At 48.8% G+C, this 21,398-nt stretch overlaps 1 long non-coding RNA gene across 1 annotated transcript; it reads right to left on the minus strand.

Moving 5' to 3' along the window:
• Positions 1-6,073: 6,073 nt before the first annotated feature.
• LOC137147975 (uncharacterized) lies at positions 6,074-13,068 on the minus strand. Its single transcript, XR_010918402.1, has 2 exons — positions 12,810-13,068; positions 6,074-6,389 (listed from the first exon to the last, which is right to left on the minus strand). It is a non-coding gene; the product is annotated as an uncharacterized lncRNA (long non-coding RNA).
• Between the last annotated feature and the right edge of the window lie 8,330 nt (positions 13,069-21,398).

Consider the following 21,398-nt stretch of genomic DNA (forward strand, 5'->3'; position numbering starts at 1 on the left):
TGACTCACTGCTAACTTGGCACATAAAGCTCAGTAAGACATTTCCTTGCTTGACTTGGATCCTTCTCGCCCCACACTGGGGGCTATTTCAACGGAAGGGAACAATATGGAGAACATATTCGCTCCCTTAGAGAGAGCCAGATGCTAGTCATAAAAATACAGGACTGAAAGGGACCTCGTGGGTTATAGAGTCCAGTCCCTGGTTACTGCATGCAACCCTGTCTCTCTCTCACACACACACACACACACACACTTGCTGACCATGCATATGTTTATGTGAGTGTATATATATTCATGTGTTTAACACAAACCATGTGTATCTTCTGCCCACATACGTGTTTACATAGGAGATGTATGTATTCACATGCACCCAAGCGAACATACTTGCCACCCATGCACATGTTTACGTGGGGGGCAGGTATTACCATGCACCATGTGTGCACGTCCGTACATGCTGGTGCCTGTTTTCTTAGTGAGGTAATTCTCCGAACTGAAGTGACATGATGAGGTAATGTCAGCCCATTACATTCCCTGAGTAATGGATTCCAGTCTGCGCTGATAACTCCTGGTGTCTGGCTCAATGTCCCCATAATAGGCAGCTGGAGATGCATTGTTAAAGCTATTTTCACAGCACAAACTTTTCTGCCTGAAACCAATGTTCCTTTTATTTCCTCTGCTGCTAGCGACCCGCTTCTCCCGCACCCGCTGCCAACATTCTGTGTGGCACAGATCATCTTAAAGGTGCTGAATAACAGGTGATCTACTTCATCATGTGTGTATAGGGAAGCATGGGGATAAGCCTAGATATGGATGCATATATGCACAAAGAGTCTCCCAGGCCTCCCGCGCGGTGAACACTTCCCTCTCACAGCTGAAGTAGCGGAGCAGCTCCTTGTATCCCCATCACCAGACACAGAGCCCTGTGATGCCTGGCCTTTTTGGAACCATGGATCTCTGGATTAAATCCTGTTGCTTCCTTCCAACATTCTTGTGGCCTGTACACTGAGAGTCAAACACAGCTCTGCTCTAAGGGGGTGCAGCTCATTGCAGAAGTAAGGACTCCTGAGGAGTTGCAGCCACTCACACCAGGTCTCGGTGTGCTCCAGTGTGTATAGACAAATGTATTAAGACTTCATCTGTGAAAGAAAATCTCTGTGGCCCTGACTGCTGTTAGTTACTGCATTCCTGCACTTGCAACAGGAATGGAGTGTGAGTGGGGCAAAGGAACTTGCTTTCCATATTTTGGGGAAATTTGGAGGCCTGTCCAGCCTCTGGTGCAAATTATAGCAGCCTCAGGGCTGCTCTAATGCATGCACTGCTTCCCATGGCCCCTTGTAGGCTCTGGGAAACAAGAAATAGTGATAGCACAGTGTGCTTCTGACCTGCCCCCTCCATGGGGGTTGGGAACAAAGCCCTTATGCCAGATTAGAGGCCTCTGTGCAGGGGGGATTTTTATGGGGCTGTTTGCATTCCCATTAAGGCCCCTCTATGCCACCAAAGAGGTTATAGTGCATCTGAGAATCTGCTCCCGTGTGAAGGGAAGTAGCAAAGAGAGAGGGGAGGAGAAGGTAGCGAGTGGGGTAGAAAGAGCAAAACGGAAAGAGTGAGGAAGAGCAGGACAAAGAGGGAGAGAGTGTTAGAGTGATGACTATGATAGGGATAGAGAGGGAGAGAGGAAATGAGAGTATGTGCATGAGACGGAGCTGCCTGCCTTGCTTTACACTGGCTGCACAGTCTTGTTTACAATGCACAGACCCATTGCACTGATGTCATCTCCCTCTGCTGAAATGAGCCGGCAATGAGTTCACTGCAGTCAATTCAGCAGCCAGAGCGCTGGGTGCCCATTGAGCCACATGGCACAGCAGAGCCATAAATGTCTGACAGGTTGATCCCCTTTCATACCTCTGATCAAACAACAACAAAACTGCCTGAACAGCCAGCACGCACGGACTGGTGGAGTCGCCTTTGATTATTGTGTAATTGTGGCTTAGGGGAACATAGGTAAAGAACAGAAGTTGACTGATGGTGCGGATCGGAGAGGTGTCCGAGCCACCAAGGACACAACATCATCTGGATCCAGGCATCCCTCAAGATCAGGGTTATTTGGATCTGAGGTTCTGGGTCAGTCCCCTCTCTAGCACTATCAGACAAACAATGTATGACAACCATGCAAGGGGATGCCAGCATTGCACAACACTCAGGAGTTACTGTGTTAACCACAGACCCAGGCTAAAATCCCTGCTCTGCCCCAGATTTTCCTGCATGCCTTTGGGGGCTCTTACATACTACCTTAGAGGGCCATGTATGTGCCAAAGGTCCAAGTCCCCCTCCTGCAGGCACTCCTCTCACAGATCTACCTATGCACTTTGATCTTGAGCTGCAACAATCCAGTGGTCTACTTCTCTTCCCTTGTTGAGTTTCATGTCACCCTCCTACCCCTTGCAATCTGCCAGTGTCCCCAGCCTTGTCTCCCTCCAGGCCCTCTGTGCATGCTACACAACTTATCTACAAGGTCCCCTACCCTCTCCACTTTTAAATCCTTCTTAAATACCCACTTCTGCCATGATGTCCATGGCAAATCTTGTGGATTTGTTCAGAAATATCCCTTTTGTTCTTCCCTGACGTCTGTCTATTTGACTCTCTGTTGAGTTGTGAGCAACTTGAAACACAGGGCCAGAAAGTGAATGCTCTATCAAATCAATAACAATCACAAACCATACCTTGCACCTCTCCAGAACCGCAATCCCACTGAATAGGGTGCTATGGCTTCGTGATGTGCGTGACAAGAGAATAGGATGAAGCCAACAAACTCATTTTCAGCTCTGATCTCCAGCCAAAAACTGAAGCTCAGGCTCCAGAGATTAAAAGTTAGCTTCCTGCCTACTGCAGCACCCAACCCAGTTTCCCTCCCCCTCCCCCAGCCTGATTGTCATAGATACTCCCAATCTCTTGCAGAGCAATTAAGGAGCTGGAAAATATTGTTGTCAATTTGCTAGGCTGCCCTTATATTCAAAGTACCATTCAGTTTTGACAGTAGCATTATGAAAATAGCATCATGGAGGGGTCTCAATTCTATCAACAGTTTCTAGAGCAAATGTGCTCATTTTACAGGTAAAAATACAGTGTTTCTAACTGACAGCCTTGGAAATTCAGCCCACAAACTCCAGCACCAGTAATAAAGGTTCTGCAGGATGAATTCTTCCCTCGGTAACACCTGTGCAACCCCATTGTTGTTAGATTACGTCCTTGGCTGCACCTGTGCAGCCCCGAGTGCTGTGGAGAGTTTGCACAGGTGTGACAGATTGTTCCTGTAATCAGAACTAGGTAAACAATTCTGTTGATGAGGCACAAGAAGGAATAGAAAGCAGCTTGCGCTGCTGCACCTGTGATGACTCTCTAGGGCTGACCAGAGCAAAGGGTGGGCAAAACGGATCTTTGCTACTAATTTGAGTATCATGGGTCCAGCTTTTAAACAGTCTCGGAGGAGCCCCTTCAGTGTAGCAGGCCCTTATGGAGGCCCCCCACTTCCTTCAGGGCAGGTCACGCAGCCTCTCTGCCTCCCACATTGAGCTTCTGGGCTCCAGCACTCCTGCTTCACACACTTTGACAGACTCCGAGCCAGAGACTTGTACACCCTTCAGGGACTAATGCACCTCACCCACTATTTTCAGTGTCACCAAATAGCCTTTTCAAAACAAAGCAGATTGTATTAGTCAACTGGAACCCAGCACTGGCAGGCCTTAGGTTAGCACTGAGAAATAAAGGTTAAAACATAATCTATTCTGGTCAAGCCAGAGCAAACCACCAGCCAAGCTGTAGTTGATCTGATCTCGAGCTTTGTCTCTTGCTGACCTCTTCAGTCAGTCCCAGGAGAGAGCAGACAGCTTACCAGAAGCCCAGGCTTTATCCCCTGCTGGTCACCTCAGTCCTTTGTTCTTGAGCTGGTCTCGGTTCAGGTTCCCTGCTGAGAGGTGGGGGGAAAACCTCTTTCCTCTGGGTTGCTGTTTGCTAGGGGTCAATGTGCTGGCCATGGGGGCTTTTCTTTTTCTCTGTCGGATTTTGCATAGCTATGGGGTTGCTTTCTGAAGGTTCCAGCCAGTTAGTTCCTTAATGACCCTATTGACTGCGGCTCAGACAGCAAGGCAACACCCACACCTCGGGTCCTGCACTGCCCCCAAGAGCAGACGTCAAACTTTTCCCTCCACTGGGTAACAACGCAAAGTGCAGAGGGAAACTGAGGCATACTCAGGCTCCATAAATGTGTTACAGAAAATTCCCAATGAGCAGCTCTGAGTCAGAATGCCTCCAGGGAGCAAATCAAATACATAGGAAGGGTCCCTTTTAACAGAGTTGTTTTTTAGAGTAGAAGTCCATTTTCATCTGGATGGGTGGCTTGCCCAGACAACTCTTCCCAGCATGCTGGCCCCTCGGATCAAGGTGGAGCCTTGCATGCTGAGAGCCATCAGCTGCATGGGTTGCACTTTAATATTATGTATGATTCCCAGAGCTGTGTCTGGATTGTAGGTCATGCTGTGCCCACTCCTGGAATTGACTAAGAGAAGCATCATGAGGCTGTCAGTGTGGAAGGATGGAGCTTCTCAGATTTAGAGCAAACAAATAGTAGTAAATCCTCAGATGGATAATTAGGTCTGGTAGCAGAAGGAGGCTTTTTAAACAAACAAATTAAAGCGCCTTTAAAGGAAAGACACAAGCCTCATGCTTGGGACAGTGCAGACAGATGAGTAATGGGACCCTCTGAGCAGTCGCCAGCCAGCTCTGAGTCACTGAACTAATAGAACCACCCTGGAGCCAGGGACAGGGCTCATCTTAACCACACTCTGTATGGTAAAGCAGTAGGCTTTAGGGGCATAGGGAGGGGGATTTTCTCCTTGAAACTGTTTGACCTCTTCCTTTGTCTTATGACCATTCTGCACTCTGCCTATGTCTCCTAGCTGGTCTCCCACTTCTCCCTGGATTGCACTGGGGCTCTGCAAGTCTGCTTCCCCCACTCTCCTTTCTAGGGCTGAACTCACTCCACTCTGCTTGCCTTCTTGACTGATATTGCTGCCTCGCATTGTATCTCTCTCTCTTACCTCAGAGGAACCACGGGGACACGTACGCAGCAAACTATAACTCCTCACCTTGCTTTCCCATATCCCTGCCAGCCCTTTGCTTGTCATCCCCATCTGCCCTCACCTAACCCAGGCCAATACAGTGTGGCTTTTTGTTCCCCTGCTAGTGCAACTACCATGTACAGAGATTTGAGGGTGCTACTGGGATAGACTCAGCAGAGCTGGTCCTTTAGCTCAGGCCTTAGCAGCTGATGCTTTTAGATGCAGAGATTCCAGGTTCAGTCCCCTGGGGGTGTCATGACACTGTGTCTAATGTCACTGTTGACTCTACCCCCCCTTACACACAGGGAGTAGTGCATTACTATGTACATAAGCCCAGCCGTGTCATGACAAGGTTCTGTTCTATGTTAGTCAAGGTGGCAGAGCTGGCTTCTTAGATTATAAGCAGAATTTGGGACAGGGACCTGGGGGGCATGAAGGCCACATGTTTCACTGCAGATGTGACAAACAATAGGGGGCCTGATTCAGCCCCCCCTTGCTCATGGCGAATTGCAACCCTCACGCCCCAAGTAGTTCTGTTTGTTACAATGGGCGTGTTGGGTAGCTTGTCTTAATATGCCTGCAGGGAGTAAGAGGGCGTGAAAGTCAGCCCATCTCCCTGCCTTGTAGCTCGAGCAGTGGGAGAAGAGCAGCTTCTGTGTGCACACCACACTGCCTGCCTGGGTGGGTGGGGTGTAGGTGGAATCTTGGCTTCACCCTCACCCAGCAATGCTGTTCAGCAACACTGCCAGGGGGAAACAGGTTGTGCTTTGTAGAGGCCCCCCCCCCAGGCATGTGTGCACCTGAGTCACCATTCATTCCCAGGGCTTGTCCGGGGGAGGGGCCAGGACAGAGCTGTACCCATTCTCCCATGCCATAGGGTCGCTTAAGGACTACTCTGACAGTGGGGCCAGATAGTGCAGGATCAATGAGCTGCAACCAGCTCCCTGATGGCCTCCCCAGCCCTGTGTTAGTTAAACTAACATAAGGTAGCTTAAGTTAACCAAATCAAGTCTGTATGCCGTCAAGGCCTGAGATCCCTCTCTTGCATGGGGCTCCCCAGGAGAGGGTCTTTCCTCTAGGTGGGGCTTGATCTATTAACTGCTTTGAAGACTAGGGTTAAACTCTTAAACAGGCATCAGAAACTGACTGGAAGCCTGCGGAGGGACTTGAACACAGGCCTGATGTGCTCACAGTGGCCTGAGGCATGGTGGAAGCAGGCAGCTGCATTCTGTCCCCATTGGAGCCTGCACGTCAGCTTCACATACAGTAATCCAACCTGGAGGTGAAAAACAAATGAATCCCTGAAACTGGGGTCTTGTCCTGGAGGAAGAGATGAAGTTTCCTACCAAGCTGAAGATGAAAAAAGGCATTTTTAGATACGGATACTAGCCAGCCTCAGTGAGAAGTCACCCATGCTCCCACTGGGCTGTATGTATCAGGGCCAGGCTATGAGCAGCCTGCATGCACTGCTCAGCTGCTAAGTTGTGCTCAGGAGATGGATAGCGGGCTCAGGAGCCAGCAAGGTCAGAGTCAGGTACCAAGTTGCAGGCAGCAGGCAAATAAATAGGCGAGTCGGAGTCAAGCAGGGTGAGGAGCAGGGTGAGGAGCAGGAAGCTGGGATCGCGTATGAGGTTATAAACACCAAGCAAATAGCACAGTCTGCAGTATTGCTCAGAAAGCTCCCCATGCTGGCTTAAATACTAGCATCCACCAATCAGTGGGCTGTAAGGGGCCACTACTCAGGCCCTGCTGGGTGGTACTTCCCACAGAGCCTAGCATCACAGGGTCCTCCTGTGGACAACCTAGCCTAAGCTTCCAGTGGCAATGTGGAAGCGCCAGCGGCCCAGAACCCCCAGGTTCTAGTCCTGCAGGTTGCTACAGGGTGCCATCAGTGGAAGGTGAAGACAGTGTCTTGGCTAGTTCTTCAAAGCCTTTCTAACCACCCTAACTTTGGTCTTTCCTGGGTTCTGCTTGAGCCAGCTGCTCTCCATCCCAGAAGGATGCCCTGTGGGCATTCTGACACAGTAGTAGTAGCAGTGGCTGCATCAGTGGAGAAGGAGATACATTGTGGAGTGTCAGTGGCATACTGTCAGCAGCTGAGCTCACTCTGTCAGCCTGCGGTCTCGTGAGTATGGAAGAGAAGTGAGGATGGTACAGATCCCTCTGCAATTCCACAGGCAATGGCCTTTGTAGAAGAAGAGCAGTTACCCATCACCATTTGGAGTTTTGCTGGAGAGAAACTATTAGAGTTACTGTAGTGCTGGGCCATCTACTTCTGCCATATCATATAGGTGTGTGAGTAGTGCCCGTGATCTACTGTGCCAAAGGCTGTAGAGATTTCAGCAGTAGGAGCATGGAGAATTTCTCTGTGTCTATAGCCATGATTTCAAATCAGACTGCTCTCAGCATGGAAAGTTAAGCACACAGGAATGTAAGGGACCTTGAGAAGTCATCAAATCCAGGCCCCCTGTGTTGAGGCAGAAGCAAGTGAACCTACACCATGTCTGACAGGTGCTTGTCCAACCGATCTGAAAGACCTCCAGTGACTGTGATTCCACATAAACCAGTCTTTCTAGAATCAGGGCTGACAACTTGGAGAGCTGTGGTGTAAGGATATAAACACAGCGCAAGGAGTCAGAAACTCCCAAGTACTAAGCTCAACTCTGGTACGGATTTCCTCTGTAACCTTGGGCAAATCACTGGACCTCTCTGCTTCAGTCCCCCATCTGTAAAACAGAAATAAATGAGCATGGTTCTCTTCTCATTTACACCAGTGGAATTCCATTGATTTCACTTGAGTTAATTCAGATTAACATGGGTGTAAGTGAGAGGAGGATCAGGCCCAATAATAATGATAATTAAATAGCTCCCTCCCATAGGTGTTGTGGGGATTAGTTCATATTCATAAAGCTCTGTATATGTGCTAAGCATGATTAATATCTTGGATTGCTCCAGGAGTGGATATAGGTTTCCAGGGAGGGATGGTTTTTTCTTCTTTGTTGGCATGGGACTGCAGGAAAGTCGTCACAGCCCAAGGTAAGCAGGGTCCTATTTCTGTTGGCCTTGTAGCACAGAGTAATGCCTGCTTGCAGTACTAATGCTGCAAAGGGGAGTTCTCACCTGTCTTTCCTTCGGTATTTTCTGCTTTGGTATGAGGGCTGTTCTAGAAAGTTGCAGCCCTCCATCACAGGCTGTTATGCCAATGCACAACCAACACATAATTTCCTGTTTAATTCCTGCCTGCTTATTTAGTGAGCTAAGCACTTAGGATGAAATCCACCCCTGTTTAGAAGGCCAGCACAGGCCAAGGAACCACTTAAGCCTTATAGGTCAGATTTGGTGACTAAATTCCCCTTATTATTGTTATTCATGAGACAGTAGATCCTAGAGGCTCCAACCAAGATCAAGGCGTTGAACACACATGCAGTAGAAGATAATCCTGGCCCTGAAAAAAATCTTACTGTCTAAGTAGACAAGACAATGGGTAAACTGAGTCACAGAAAGGGGACGTGACTTGCCCCTGAGATCACCCAGCAGGTCACTGGTAGAGCCAGCAATAGAACCTGAGTCCACTGTCCTATCCCCTGGGACACACTGCCTTTCTCCCAAGTTGGTGAGTTCCACTTCTTAACCAGTGGCAACCATGTCCTGGCCTGTGGAAACTCAGGGCTCAGTGCTCCTCTCAGTTACACCCCAGTGACTTCAGTGGAGTGGCACAGGTGTAACAAAGGGAAACGTGGCTCAGAAGTGCCAGTTCTTCCTGCACTTAAATGGAGCTGCAAATGAGGGGAGAACATTCCCCCACGCCATCATGTATTTCTTACACCACCACTGACACCAAAGATTAATTTGCCCCCTCAACACTATGGGTTACACGGCATCCTGGAAATGAGGTTAAATCCCCTTACACTGCAGAAAATGGAATATCACTGCTTCATTAATGTTTGCACAATGCCTTGCAGATGTCCAGGGCTCTGTCGGGGGGAGGGGAATCACTCTCTTTTCCAGGTTAAATAGAAACGCTTGGCTTCTTTGTGAAGGGTGATTTCCTTGATTTACAATTGTCTCATGGGGGTCCTCAGAAAGTATAAGAAGATCTTATTAGGAACATCGGAATCACCAAACTGGATCAATCCCATGGTCCATCCAGTCCAGCATCCTGTCTGCAACAGTGCCCACTACCAGAGACATCAGAGGAAGGGGCAAGAAACTCTGCACTCAGCAGTTACGACCTACCCAATCCCCAAGGTTAGCGTCTTCCTAATCCCCAGTTGCTAGAGGTTGGCTTATGCCCTGACGCCTGAGGGTTTAGATCCTTTCCAAACTCCCATTTAAAAATCTTTGCTATTATAACTGTAGCTGTTCTTGCCTTCCATATAAATATCAGAGTATTCTCCTAGTCCTGTTAAGCTCTTGGCCTCGATACCTTGTAGCAATGGGCTTCACATGGAAAACCTAGCGGCAGTTCCGCTGAGTTCTATAGCGAGTCATGGCTTTCTAACGCAAGTAAGGAGTCACTCTTTTATGCTGGGTAAATGAAACCAGTAAAGGCCGACGTCAGGCATTTCCACTGAAGCGCCCAGGCTCATTCTCCCCCTCAACACAAGGTTAATGGTCGACAGCCAAACTGGGATCTACAAGGTCCACCATCTCTGGCAGGGAGGGGACAAATGTGTAGCATGTCCCGCAGCATTATGAGTGCTGGAATGAGACTTGAGATTTCATTACAGGAGTGGATTTCAGCTTCCTGCCGTTAGTTCTGAGCTCTTTCTCTGCAGGGCATCCATCAGCCCAGTGTACACAAGCAGAGCAGAGAACGTACTACTTAGCTAGCCTTCCCTTCCAACGGGAGAGCGGAATATACCAGGGAGGTTCTCCTGAGAGAGCCCAACTGCCAAACCACTTTTTCCTATCCAAGGGATCCCACCTGCCCAGGAGCAGCAGGCCCGAGGTGTCTCCCTACACGAGGCCCCCCTCAGAGCTTCCCCCAGCCTGACATTATCCCGGACATTCCTGGGCCCAGGAGGCTCTGGAAGGGAATGGCTGGCAGCGGCTTTTTGCTCAACCCTTCAGAAATGTACGTTACTTTTGGTGACCCTCTCTCTGCATCGACTCAATCTTTCACCCTCCATGGGTGGCCACAGCATAGTGTGGGACAAAGCTAAGGTAGAATTAATACTGGCTGGCGAGCTTTCAAAGAGGCCACAAGCTAAATAAACAGGCTGCAGCTTATTTCAATGACTGCTATATTTAGCACTAGAACATTTATTTATAGGCTTGGCAGCCCTTCTGAGTCAATAAAAGCCCCAGGGCTGGAAAAAGGCCGTTCCCTGTGTTTCTCATGCAGTAGCAGTTGCGGCCAAACAGAACGTGACTGGCAAAATGGGGTGTAGCACCCTGCCTTGGAACTAGGGCAAAGGTGACAGGACCATCCCAGACATGTCAGAATGCACATGCACCGACCACTCCCATCCTCTGCCTCTCAAAAGTATGTGGCCCAACGTGGGTGCATGCATATACACCCTGAGATGTACACCCACGACACCACCTGTATTCATCTGCACCCCAGCATGTGCACAAGGATACACGTGTTGCCGTGTATGCCCATGCACCTCAAGACATGACGATCACATGTACCTGAGCATCTTCCTATTGCCATGGCCGCACAAGCCAGACTGTTAAATTAAGGAGAGATTTACTTCAGCAGTATTAGCAGAAAAGGAATGCTTTCCCTTCCCTAGTTAGAGATGGAGCTGGGGGTAGAAGCCACGCTCCAGTGCATCACTGCCAGGAGTTACACTCCCTGCTCTCCAGCACAGTACCATACCCACACCAGGGCACTAGTCTCAAGATTTACACTGCCAGCCTCCATGGATCGCAAAGTCCGCAATCAGTTTGTTACATGCACTTCCTTGCCACGCCTTGTGCTTAGCCCTGCCATCCCTCAGGGAGCAGAGGCATTTCCAGCACGGAGGCCCAGTGTAATGTGTTTGGTTAGGTCTGACTTTCTGTTTGATCCTGGCACGTCACCTCAGGGTATGAAACCAGTTCTTTAGCCTTAGGAGCCAAGGAGCTCAAGTAGCAGAGACCCTCATTGGTGCCATCAGTGCCTGTGTTAGGGATTATTAATAACAAAGGGTAGATCCTGAGAAGGATGGATGTTGCAGGCATGATACTTTGGGGGGACTGCTCATTTCCCTCCCCTTCCCCGAATGCAGTTACCTCTCATCTGTGGTACATACCCTGCAACAAAGGGTGGCTGTAGGTGAGAAGGGAGGGTTGCCAGCTCTTCCATATTGCCAGGCACTGTAGCTAACTGACGGACTGTCAGTACCTGTGATGCACAGGAGAGAAACTTCCGACTGACCAGCTTAAGCAGCAGCCAGGGGCTTGGCCAGGGCCAGATGCTCCTGCTGTGTAGCTGATGGAGCTGCTGCCTTCTGAGCACAAGGACACAGATTGGATTCTCGCCTGAGCCTATGGAGATCAGGCCCCAGCCTATGGAGATCAGGCCCCAGCCTATGGAGATCAGCCATCCCAAAGACATCTCTTTTCACAGCCCACTGAGCACAGCTGGAGCAACGCTGCCTTTTGTCACAGAACTTGCAAGATGCAGCCACACAGATTGCCATGTGTGATCACAAACACGGAGGGACTGTTGGGTGTGATGGCAGGTGGTGTGTATGCAGTGGCATGGTAAAGTCTACTAGGCACAAGGGAAATGACTGTGTGCACGTGCCTGCATTAGAAGAGGTTATTGGTCATGGAAGCAAGATTCTCACAGCACTGGATAATGCCAGAGATCTTGCAGGCCAGCACAGTGCCATGCCCCATATGGCTCTGCCAATGCACAGATCTGTGACACGCCCCTCTGTGGTGCTGGTGAGTCTCCTCACAGCTCTGCCAGACACTGATGTAATAGGTACGTGCTAGCCACTGCTGGGTGAATACACATACAGCACATATGGCATTAATAAGGCTTGCACTTTGTGCTCCCCGAGTCACACCCACTTTTAGTCACATTGCACTTGTGGAGGGTTCCTCTATGGGGGAGCTTTTTGGAGCACCATCATTTGGAAAGGTACGTGTGTGTGTGGGTGTGGAGGAGAGAGAACACAAGCTCCTACCCTTGCTTTCCTGTTGACATAAAAAAAAACTACACCTCTGTGAGCAACAGAAGCTACGTCAGCGGGAGAAGCTCTCCCACCTACACAGCGCTGCACGCACGAGTGCTTATGTTGGTGTAATTATGTTGCTGTAACAGAGTGGGGTCAGCCTCTGCACGAGTCTACACCGCTTCACTACTCAGCCCTTCAGGGGTCAAGGAGCCCAGGCCCTTTGGTAGGGTGGGGAGACAGCCAGCCTAGAGCCTAAGCCCTAGGCCAAGGCGAGGCACATACATAGTCTATATCCCTAGGCCTCGGGCAGGGCAGGGCAGGCAAAGCAAGCAGTATATAGCCCAGGGAGGCTTCGCAGGGCAGGGTGAGGTTACCATACCAGAGGTGGGGTGGCATGGGGACATAGGCCCACCGGACGCCACTGCGTCCCAGCCCAGGGCCCTAACGGTGACAGAGCATCCTGCCACTGGATCAGCGGGGCTCCCGCGGAAACGCGCTAAATAGTGCTGAGGCTTGAGCACAGCCGGATCGAGGTTGGCTATCCCTGGCCTACATCCTCCACTCCTGTGCCCCTGTACCTGTAGCAACAGTCGTGATCCACCTCCTGGGGGTGGACTGCAAGGGGCAATCCCAGCAGGCCCTCAGGGTTGCTAGCATCTGGCAGCTCCTCCAAGTCATTGGTGGTTGGCTGCTCCGGCACGTCACAGGCAGCTCTTCCCAGTCACCGGTGGCCAGTAGCTCAGGCTGGGCCTCTAAGCTCTAGCCAGGAGGTAACTCAGGTGGCCCTTTAATGGGGTCAGGCGCCAGTCCCAGCCCTAGAAGGAGAGATGTCCTTCTCCTCCAGCAGCTTCCCTGAGTGCTGCAAGGCCGGTCTTTTATACTTCCTCTTCCTGTCCCGCCCCTGCGCTTCCAGCTTGCAAGTGGTGCTATACCTGGGCCTGCCCACCAGGTGGTCTGCATCAGCCCCTCTGTGTCAGCCTCAGAGTGAGGCTACACCACTTCGCTAGGTCACTTCGGTGTGGAATAGTCACACCCCTGAGTGACCTGTTTTGCCAACATAGGCTATGTCTACACTACAGCCTACGTGTGTTACAGTCAATTAGCGCTTCTGTTTGCTGGAGCTTGACTGAGATGGTGCCTGCTCCTGCTCTCTCCCCCCATGTTAAAGCTGCTCCAAATGGAGGGATTTTGTTTCAGTTTAACAGTTTAATAAAGTTCTCCAGAACTGGTCATTGATCTACACAGCACAGGGGTTTGAAATGAAGTGATGACGGTTAGGGAAGGGATACGTTCGTGGTTGACAAAGTTTTGTGTAAGTCCTATGTAGGCATCTAAGAAATAACTATCAGACTTTGCAATTATTTAGCTCTTTGCAAACACTAATTTATCCTCACAATGACCATGGCAGTGTGTTCCAGTATCAAGCATTGCCACAACAAGAGCAAGCTGGGAGTTTTACAGGGCATTGCTACATAAACAACTCTTTCCTCTTTCATTTGGATGGGGCACAGTTGGGTTGCATGACAAAAAATTAAACAGATACAACTAAACCACCCATATTCCTGTGGTTGTTTGGAGTGCAGTGTGCTCCATCTCATCCATGACCAGTAACACCACCACCACCACCCCTCTGCCTCCCAGAGGGTCCAGTCCTAAGCAGAGATTGGCCAGCTTTTCACAATCTGTGGGTGGGCATTGATGGCATATGTGTGCATACAGATCATGCATTTTAAGGCCAGAAGGGACCCTTATGATTGTCTAGTCTGACCTCCTGCATAGTACAGGCCACAGACCTCACTCAGTAATTCCTGCATTGAAGCCTAACTTGTGGCTGAGATAGAGCACCTCTCTTAGAAAGACATTGAGTCTTCATTTAAAGATAGCAAGTGATGGAGAATAAAGCACATTCCTTGGTAAATTGTTCCAACTGCTAATCACCCTCACTGTTAAAAATGTGCCCTGATCTCCAGTTTGAATTTATGTAGCTTGAGTTTCCAGCCAGTGGACCATAGGTGGAGGACAGATCTCCACCAGGGCTTACTGAGTCGATGGATGCCACCAAACCCATTTCCATGCACAATTGCCACGATTTGAGCCCACTCTCCCAAGAGCGGCTGTTCGGAATAGGATCCCATCCATCCCCCCCGCACGATGGACTCACAATCAAGGAACAAAGCCAACACCAGCAGTTAAAACATCTATGTGGGCATTTATTACAACACGTTGTTCCAAAGTACAAAAGAAAGGAAAAGAAAGAGGGTAAAAAAGCACTGCTGTTTACAGCCTCCAATAATAAATAAATAAAGACAGGGCAGGGGCAGAGCTTGTCTCTCCATCCTGCCAGGCACCATCCGACTTCAGCATTGGTGTAACAGGCAGAAGGAGATGCGTTTGGTTTCAGTGACTAACTGAGAGGGGAATGGAACACAGTGGGCTGGTTGCAAGATACTGTTTCCCCACCTAGCACTCAGAATGCATTCCAGGTGCCCCTGTCCATTCTGGACCCAATCCCTCTGCTGAGAGGTGCTGTGTTTGCTAATTAAAGGCCTGGTGCTGTACAGGTGTATTGCACACCTCCTGGGCAACATTAATGAGGGCTAAGGGTGCTTGGCCAAATCCCCACCAGTGTCTGCTGAGCAGGTGATCCCCACCTCCCCCGCCATCTCTAACCCCCATCCATCTCTGCCTGTAAATGCACTTGAGAGAGGAAGAATGGAGCCCAAACTGGATTTCTAGAAGAGCTGGAATGGATTCTATATATGGCTCCTGAGAAGAGGAAAAAGCCTGAACTGGATTTCTCTGCTCCTCTAGAACAGACTTTGAGTGACAAATAAATTCAACACAGCACAAGGAAAAGAAGACTCATATCTATAACAAACCACACTCAAGTTAGAGACACTAGGCCATTGCATGGCTGCTCTTTGAAGGCAGTATTAATCCCCGTGACTTAAAATGACTCCTAACTGGGCTGGGTAGTTAAAAAGAGAATATTTGACACTGTGGCACAGACAGGATTCCCTTCCTATTGCACTGATACTTCCTCCCAGCCCTCCTCCCACCCCAGTTGACTGGGCACTTGTAGGCTACAAGCCCAGACTATGGGTACAAGAAGCAAGTGCCAGGTTCTGGCCACCAAGGCTACTCAGAAATCTTAACTCTGCTTCCTGTGAATTCTTAATGCTGGAAAGTCATAGTCATTTCTGTCAGCAATTCATGCACTTAGGGAGCCGCTCCCCATCTTTTCTTCAATACCTGTCGTTATCAGAGACCAGTCTGATCAGATCTCTCTTTGCCCATGGGCTGATCTTCCACCAAGTCCCTTCTGGGCAGCCTGGAGCTCTGTTGCCCTAACACTGAACATGCTCATCCTCACTGAACCCCAGAAGGTGTTGCTACCGGCACAGAGAAAGATCATCAGGTGGCTGGGAAACTGAACCCAAGAAAGCCCAGGATTGCTCCCCAAGGAAAGGTACCAGAACAAAAACTCAGCAGCTTTCAGTGGCGGGGAGAATGCTGTCCAAAAAGCTGGTGATGCCAGGTCATTAAACCATTCCTGGTAAAGATGCACTTTCTGGATTCAGTCACCAGAGTAGGGGGCCCTGAGGGCATGTGGGAATTGACTGTTTCCTGGAAACCTGATCAATTTTCCTTTCATTTTACGCTTGTGCCTTTCAATTCTCCATTCCTGCTCCCTACAAATTTGAGTAGATTCTAAGGTGTGTGGGTGGGTGTGGGGGAGAGAAGGGCACTACCCTGGGTTTTGGTGGTTTCAGAGTGTCTGGAGGCTTCACCCTCTCAAATCTTCTCGCATGGGCCTACCAGTATGTGCGTGCCTCCTCCAGGACAACTATGAGCTAGGTCTGGCACAGTATAGCGCAGCCAGCCCCAGATTGGTGGGGCAGGTGTGAGATTGACACAGGTGGGGAATGGAGGGGATTGGGGGAGTCTGCATTTATTCACAACAGAGAACCAAAGAGCAACATACAAAGATTAAGAAGCAAAAATTACATAATAATAATAGTAATAATAATAATAAATACTTAAATCTATAATTCATAGATTGCAATTACAACACTGATAGCTTATTATTGTTATTTTAAGAGTGGGGGCAGGGGGCGGCAGAAGGGGTTTCTTTTGGGCGTAGGCTTCCTATAGCAGAGACATGACAGGGATGCATGACCAGAAAAAGAAACAAACACAGAGAGAGGAGGTTAGGAACACAGCACAAGCTAGGAAAACACTTTTCAGTGTTGCCGACTCCTTTCCTCCCAGGATCCCTCCCTTGCCAGCTCTCTGAAGCTGCAAAAGAAATGAGGATGTTGCAGTGTATCAAGGAGTTAGCCAGTTAAGCTTGACTGAGTGGGGCTGTCTTGCTCTCCTTTAGAAGCTGGGAGGTAGGGGGCACTCCAGAAGAGGGTCACCTGGGTAACTTTATTTTTGCCCTTATGAACACTGAAATTCTACCAACTGGCAGGTGCATGCCACGCAATGCAGCTAATACAGAAAATGAGTGTATGTTCTAAGCAGCAGGGCACCAATCACTTAATTAATTCATCTGACTGTGCAATAAGGGGGCTCATTTACTCTCCTTAGGGCCAATCTTGCTTCCACTTAAGTCAATGGGACAGGTTCTGATCTCACTTACACTGCTGTAAGTCAGGAGTAACTCCAGTAAAGGCTAAGGTGTTACACTCTTGTGAACCAGGCCCAAGAAAGACCACAATCAAGCCCAATGACTCCTTGGATCAGAGGTTCTAGCTGACAGTTTATTAAAGGAATGTGGTAAGGGAGGTGGACCCATTAGGCAGCAGATAAAATCCTCCAAGGTAACTAACATGTTCCCTGATACAAGAGACAGAAAAGGTCTATTAGGCTCTGTCCGGCTTGATCCAAAGCCTAGTGAAGACAATGGGAAGAGTCCAATGGCTTCGGATCAGTCCTACCGCTCAAGGCCAGTGCAGGATTGTTCCTTCATAGGGTATTTTTCTAGTGCTTTGACCAAGCTTGTTTCAAATGCACCAAGTGAGGGGGCTACCAACTCCTCTCACAAAGACCAGCAGAAAGAACAAGGCAAATGCAAGTGTGTTCACAACACTGCTGAGGTGGGTTATAAACGCCCGTTGGCTCTTAAAACCTGTGAATGTTAAATGGCTTTTCTTTGGATTGGCTGCAGAATGGACAGCAGAGTAGGTGTCACCTCAGTGTGTGCAGACACACAGCTGCTGAAGGTCATTGCCGACAGTCTAGGGTTCTTTGGGAAGACGAGACCAAAAAAAAAAAAAAAAAAAAAAAAAAGACTTCCATTTTTGCAGGCACTACAAGAACAGTTTCTCTAAAACACACAAGGTGGCAGCTGTTCAGAGTCCCGCTGTTATTCCTGAGCAGGCAGTTGCTCATGTTGTTGCTCTTCACTGACCTGGTCTACTTGATTGTATTGATAAGGGTTGAGATTGCAGTATCAGGATGGGGATGGCCCAGATGTGTCCTGCAGCACACTCTGCCGTGACCTCATGCAGGAGGACTAAGGGGTTGAGTTTCAGCACATCTCATGTGTCATTTAGTCTGTCTCTACACTAGGTTTTTACCCCCCCCCAAATTTCCCACCATTGCAGCTCCAACAGTGGTAGCAGTGGTGGGGGTGATAATGTAGATGAGGATCCTGTGTACCACTGTGTCATCCAAGCCCACCCAAGTCTAGAGGTCACAGCGGTAAAAATTCCACTGTCTTGTCTACTATAGAACTCCACTATAGCTACCATAGGTGGGGCTGCATCAGTGCTAGCAACGGTGCAAGTCGCACTGCAATAGGCAAAGGGAACTCTTAATTCTCTCTAACACTGTAGGGTCAAGAGATCGGAGACAGCAACTCCTGGCTGAGCTGGTGCTGGCAGCTACAGAATGCCAGCTGTGGAGGAATGGAAATGCCCGTTATGATCCCCTCCCAGGATCTCTGCTAGCCTCTGTCTTGTGTTCTTGGGATGCTGTTGCAACTGCTGCAGCTCATACGTCTCCCAAGCTTCACCCAATAATATGCAAATAGGAGTAGGGGGTTGCCTGTAGGTAGCCTCATTAGCTCCTCCCTCTGCACTGCAATACAGCTGGGTCACATGTCATGGAGGCTGCAATGGGAAACTATCATAAATTTCACAGATGATGTCTCTATACTAACTCCAGTTCTGGTGCACCAACTCTGGAAAGATCAAGGGAAGACCCTACATAAAGAGATGCCCGTGTGTCTTGAAGAATAAGAGTGAGTAATTTACTACCACTAAGTATCAGGATGGCTCTTCACTTTGTAAAAAGGCCCTTATCCTTTAGAAATGCTGATAGATTCTGTTGAAGAAATACGTTCTCTATGGGGACGTTTCTGTACATGGCAGCCCTGCTTTCGGGTCAGGTGGGTGGCAACAAGGCTACAAATGGGGATTTTCCATTTGTGATGCATGACCCTATACGAGGTTTATGGAACATAAGTAAGATGTGAACATGAAAACACTGTCCCACTGGCATCTTTCACAGTATAGCATTTTGCTCTCGAGGGCTGATCAGCCAATTGACCTGTCTTGGCTGAGAATCTCTGAATGACAAAATATTCGTTGAAATTTAAAAAGGGGAAAAATGTAGACAAAAATGTGTTCTCTTTTTCATGACCAGCTATGGAGCTGGTTGGAAATTTTCAAATTTAATTGAAAATGCAGCACAGACAGTGAGAAAGAAAAGAAGGTGGGGCAGCCACAGAAGAGCTAAAACATGAGACAGGCCACACTGCAGCCAATAGCTACAGGGGTCTCGATGGTTAAAAACTGAATGGGAAAAGCTCAAGAAGCCCTCTGAAAGCTTTTCTTTGTTGTAGACCTCCTGATCCGGCTGGGATACTATGCAAGACACCAGTTCCCTTTGATTCCTCCACCATTGTCTCCCTACACCGGAGCTCTGCACTGGATGGGGATGCAAGAAAGAAAGGGGAAGGGTTCCTTCTACCCCTTAAAACATAGTAGTCGGCAACACTGAGTTGGTTTGAGGTGTTCATTGGAAATATGGATGCTGTGTTTTATAAGAGGGGGCTGAAATGAGTATCTCTCCCCCTTTCAAAACAGCTGTAGGGAAAAGAGGGATGGGGTCAGCAGAGGGGTCCAACCATCATCAAAACTTCTATTTTATTAACACTCCAACAGAGAAAATCAAATGCATTTCATCATCCAACTTTCCCCTACCCCACCACCAACTCCAACACATTTTGGGGTTCCAGAAGGGATTATTTGAGATTTCCATGCTTCTGACTTAAATAACACCTTTAAAAAAATCAAGAAGCCTAATGCCAATCATAAGCCTCCTTGGAGACTCCCTTCTCCCATACGCCTAGGACATGCGCACATCAGCAGAGACAGACAATGGTCCTAAGGAAAATGGCAATCTGATGCCACCAGAATATTATAATTATTATTGCAGCTCCTCGCGGCTTCGGTTTGTGGTTAAATTTTAAACCTGAGATCATTTTTTTTTGTCTTGTGTAGTTTGATTTTAAAATAAACACAAACAACAAGAAAAACAAACACAAAAGAAAAAGAAGGGAAGGTGGGGGAAAAAAAAAAGAGCTGGGAGGATCTAACATCACACACAACACCACACATATGAACAAAAACCCCTGAGGTATTGGCTTGGAAACCAGCACGATACTAAAAGGAGGAAAACAAAGTCAGCTACAGAGAGCAAAATGTGCTTTGCTGCAGAGACAGATCTGTGCCCACAACAAGAAGCAGCAGCGCAGCAGCAAGGTCTAAGCATCCTGCTGCATGGGGGAAAAACAGGTTTTTGGGAAGAGGGCTTTGCTCCCCTTTCAAAACAAGGACTTTCCTAAAGGGGAGAAGCAGCCAAACATGTCTGAGAATCAGAACAGAACAAAAGCCACTCGTGCCCCTGTGTCCCTTGTCATTCTTCTCTTGACTGCGCTTGCTAAGTTATGGAAGCTTTCTGCACTGTTTGCTCATTGGCCTGCTTGAGGGCTCCCTCTTGCACCCTTGGCTTCAGTAACAGCAGGACCTGGCCCTTCCTCAACACCCTTCCTCTTTCTGTGTTAGCTTAAAGCTTCCGCATGGACCCTTCACCACCTCTAAAAATATAAATCAATGGAAGAATCCCATGCAGGAGGCCTTCCCTAGGAAATCCTTGCTCTTCACCCACCCAAACTCCCAGAGGGAGATGGGTTTTTGGCAGGGATTCCCTTGGAAGCTGGCATCCTGCCTTCTGCTGGGTAAGAACAAACCATCATTCACTTCAGTCACTCTAAAAAGGTCAATTAACAGAAACTCTCAGAAGCACAAAGCAAACAAAACACTCAGGAAAAGAAAAACGGTGAAAATCTTCTTAGCAACACACCTGAGTATGGGAGGATGCTGCTGCAGAGAGTGAGGTTGGAGACAGGAGGAAGGGGTAGGGCAAGGAGGGAGGAGCGTGTCCTCACACTAAAATCCCAAATATTGGAGTTTGGTTGTTAGTCTTTCAATGCATTTCCCAGCATTTCCTTTCACTCGTTTTCTTCCTGAGGTGCCCATTCAATTTGGTCTGTCACTGGCTTCACCTGTGTCTTTGGACTGTTCTCCCCCTGCCCGATGTCACATCACACCCACTGGGACACCATGCTGGATACGCCCCTATTATTGTTCTCTCTCTCTCACACACACACACATAGAGAACTGGTACTGGAGTGCTGAGCAATACTTCATGCTAAGCACCCAGAGGTAACTGGCTGTCTCGCAGTGGGAAACCTGTGGCTGTTCTCAGGACGCCCGGGGGTTCACTCTGCTACTACAATAAATAATTCCATTTGTTTCAAGGATGAGGCCTGTATTTTCCTCCCGGCTGCGGCCCCTCTGGACAGCCACGTGGAGTAACACTGGAAGGGTGAAAGCAGGGCCTTGAGGGCTTTTCATCACAATCTCCGCCATGTACAAGGGTGAGAAGTGCCCCCATCTCCTCCCCAGAAGCACCCTGAGCTAGTGGGCAGGGCAGTTTCGGGTGGGAGTGCCCCTCACACACAAACTCTTCAAGCATTACTGAGGGAGCAATTTTTTCTAGCAAGGACCCAGTAACCCCCAAATTCTCCCATACAACACAGTATGCGTTGTTGCCCCTTTATTGAAAGCTGTCCTCTCCTCCCTCCTTCCCCA

This window comes from Emydura macquarii, unplaced genomic scaffold (assembly GCF_026122565.2).
Source record: "Emydura macquarii macquarii isolate MOO-44397 ecotype Brisbane River unplaced genomic scaffold, CSIRO-AGI_Emac_v2 contig_587, whole genome shotgun sequence".
Taxonomy (NCBI): domain Eukaryota; kingdom Metazoa; phylum Chordata; order Testudines; family Chelidae; genus Emydura; species Emydura macquarii.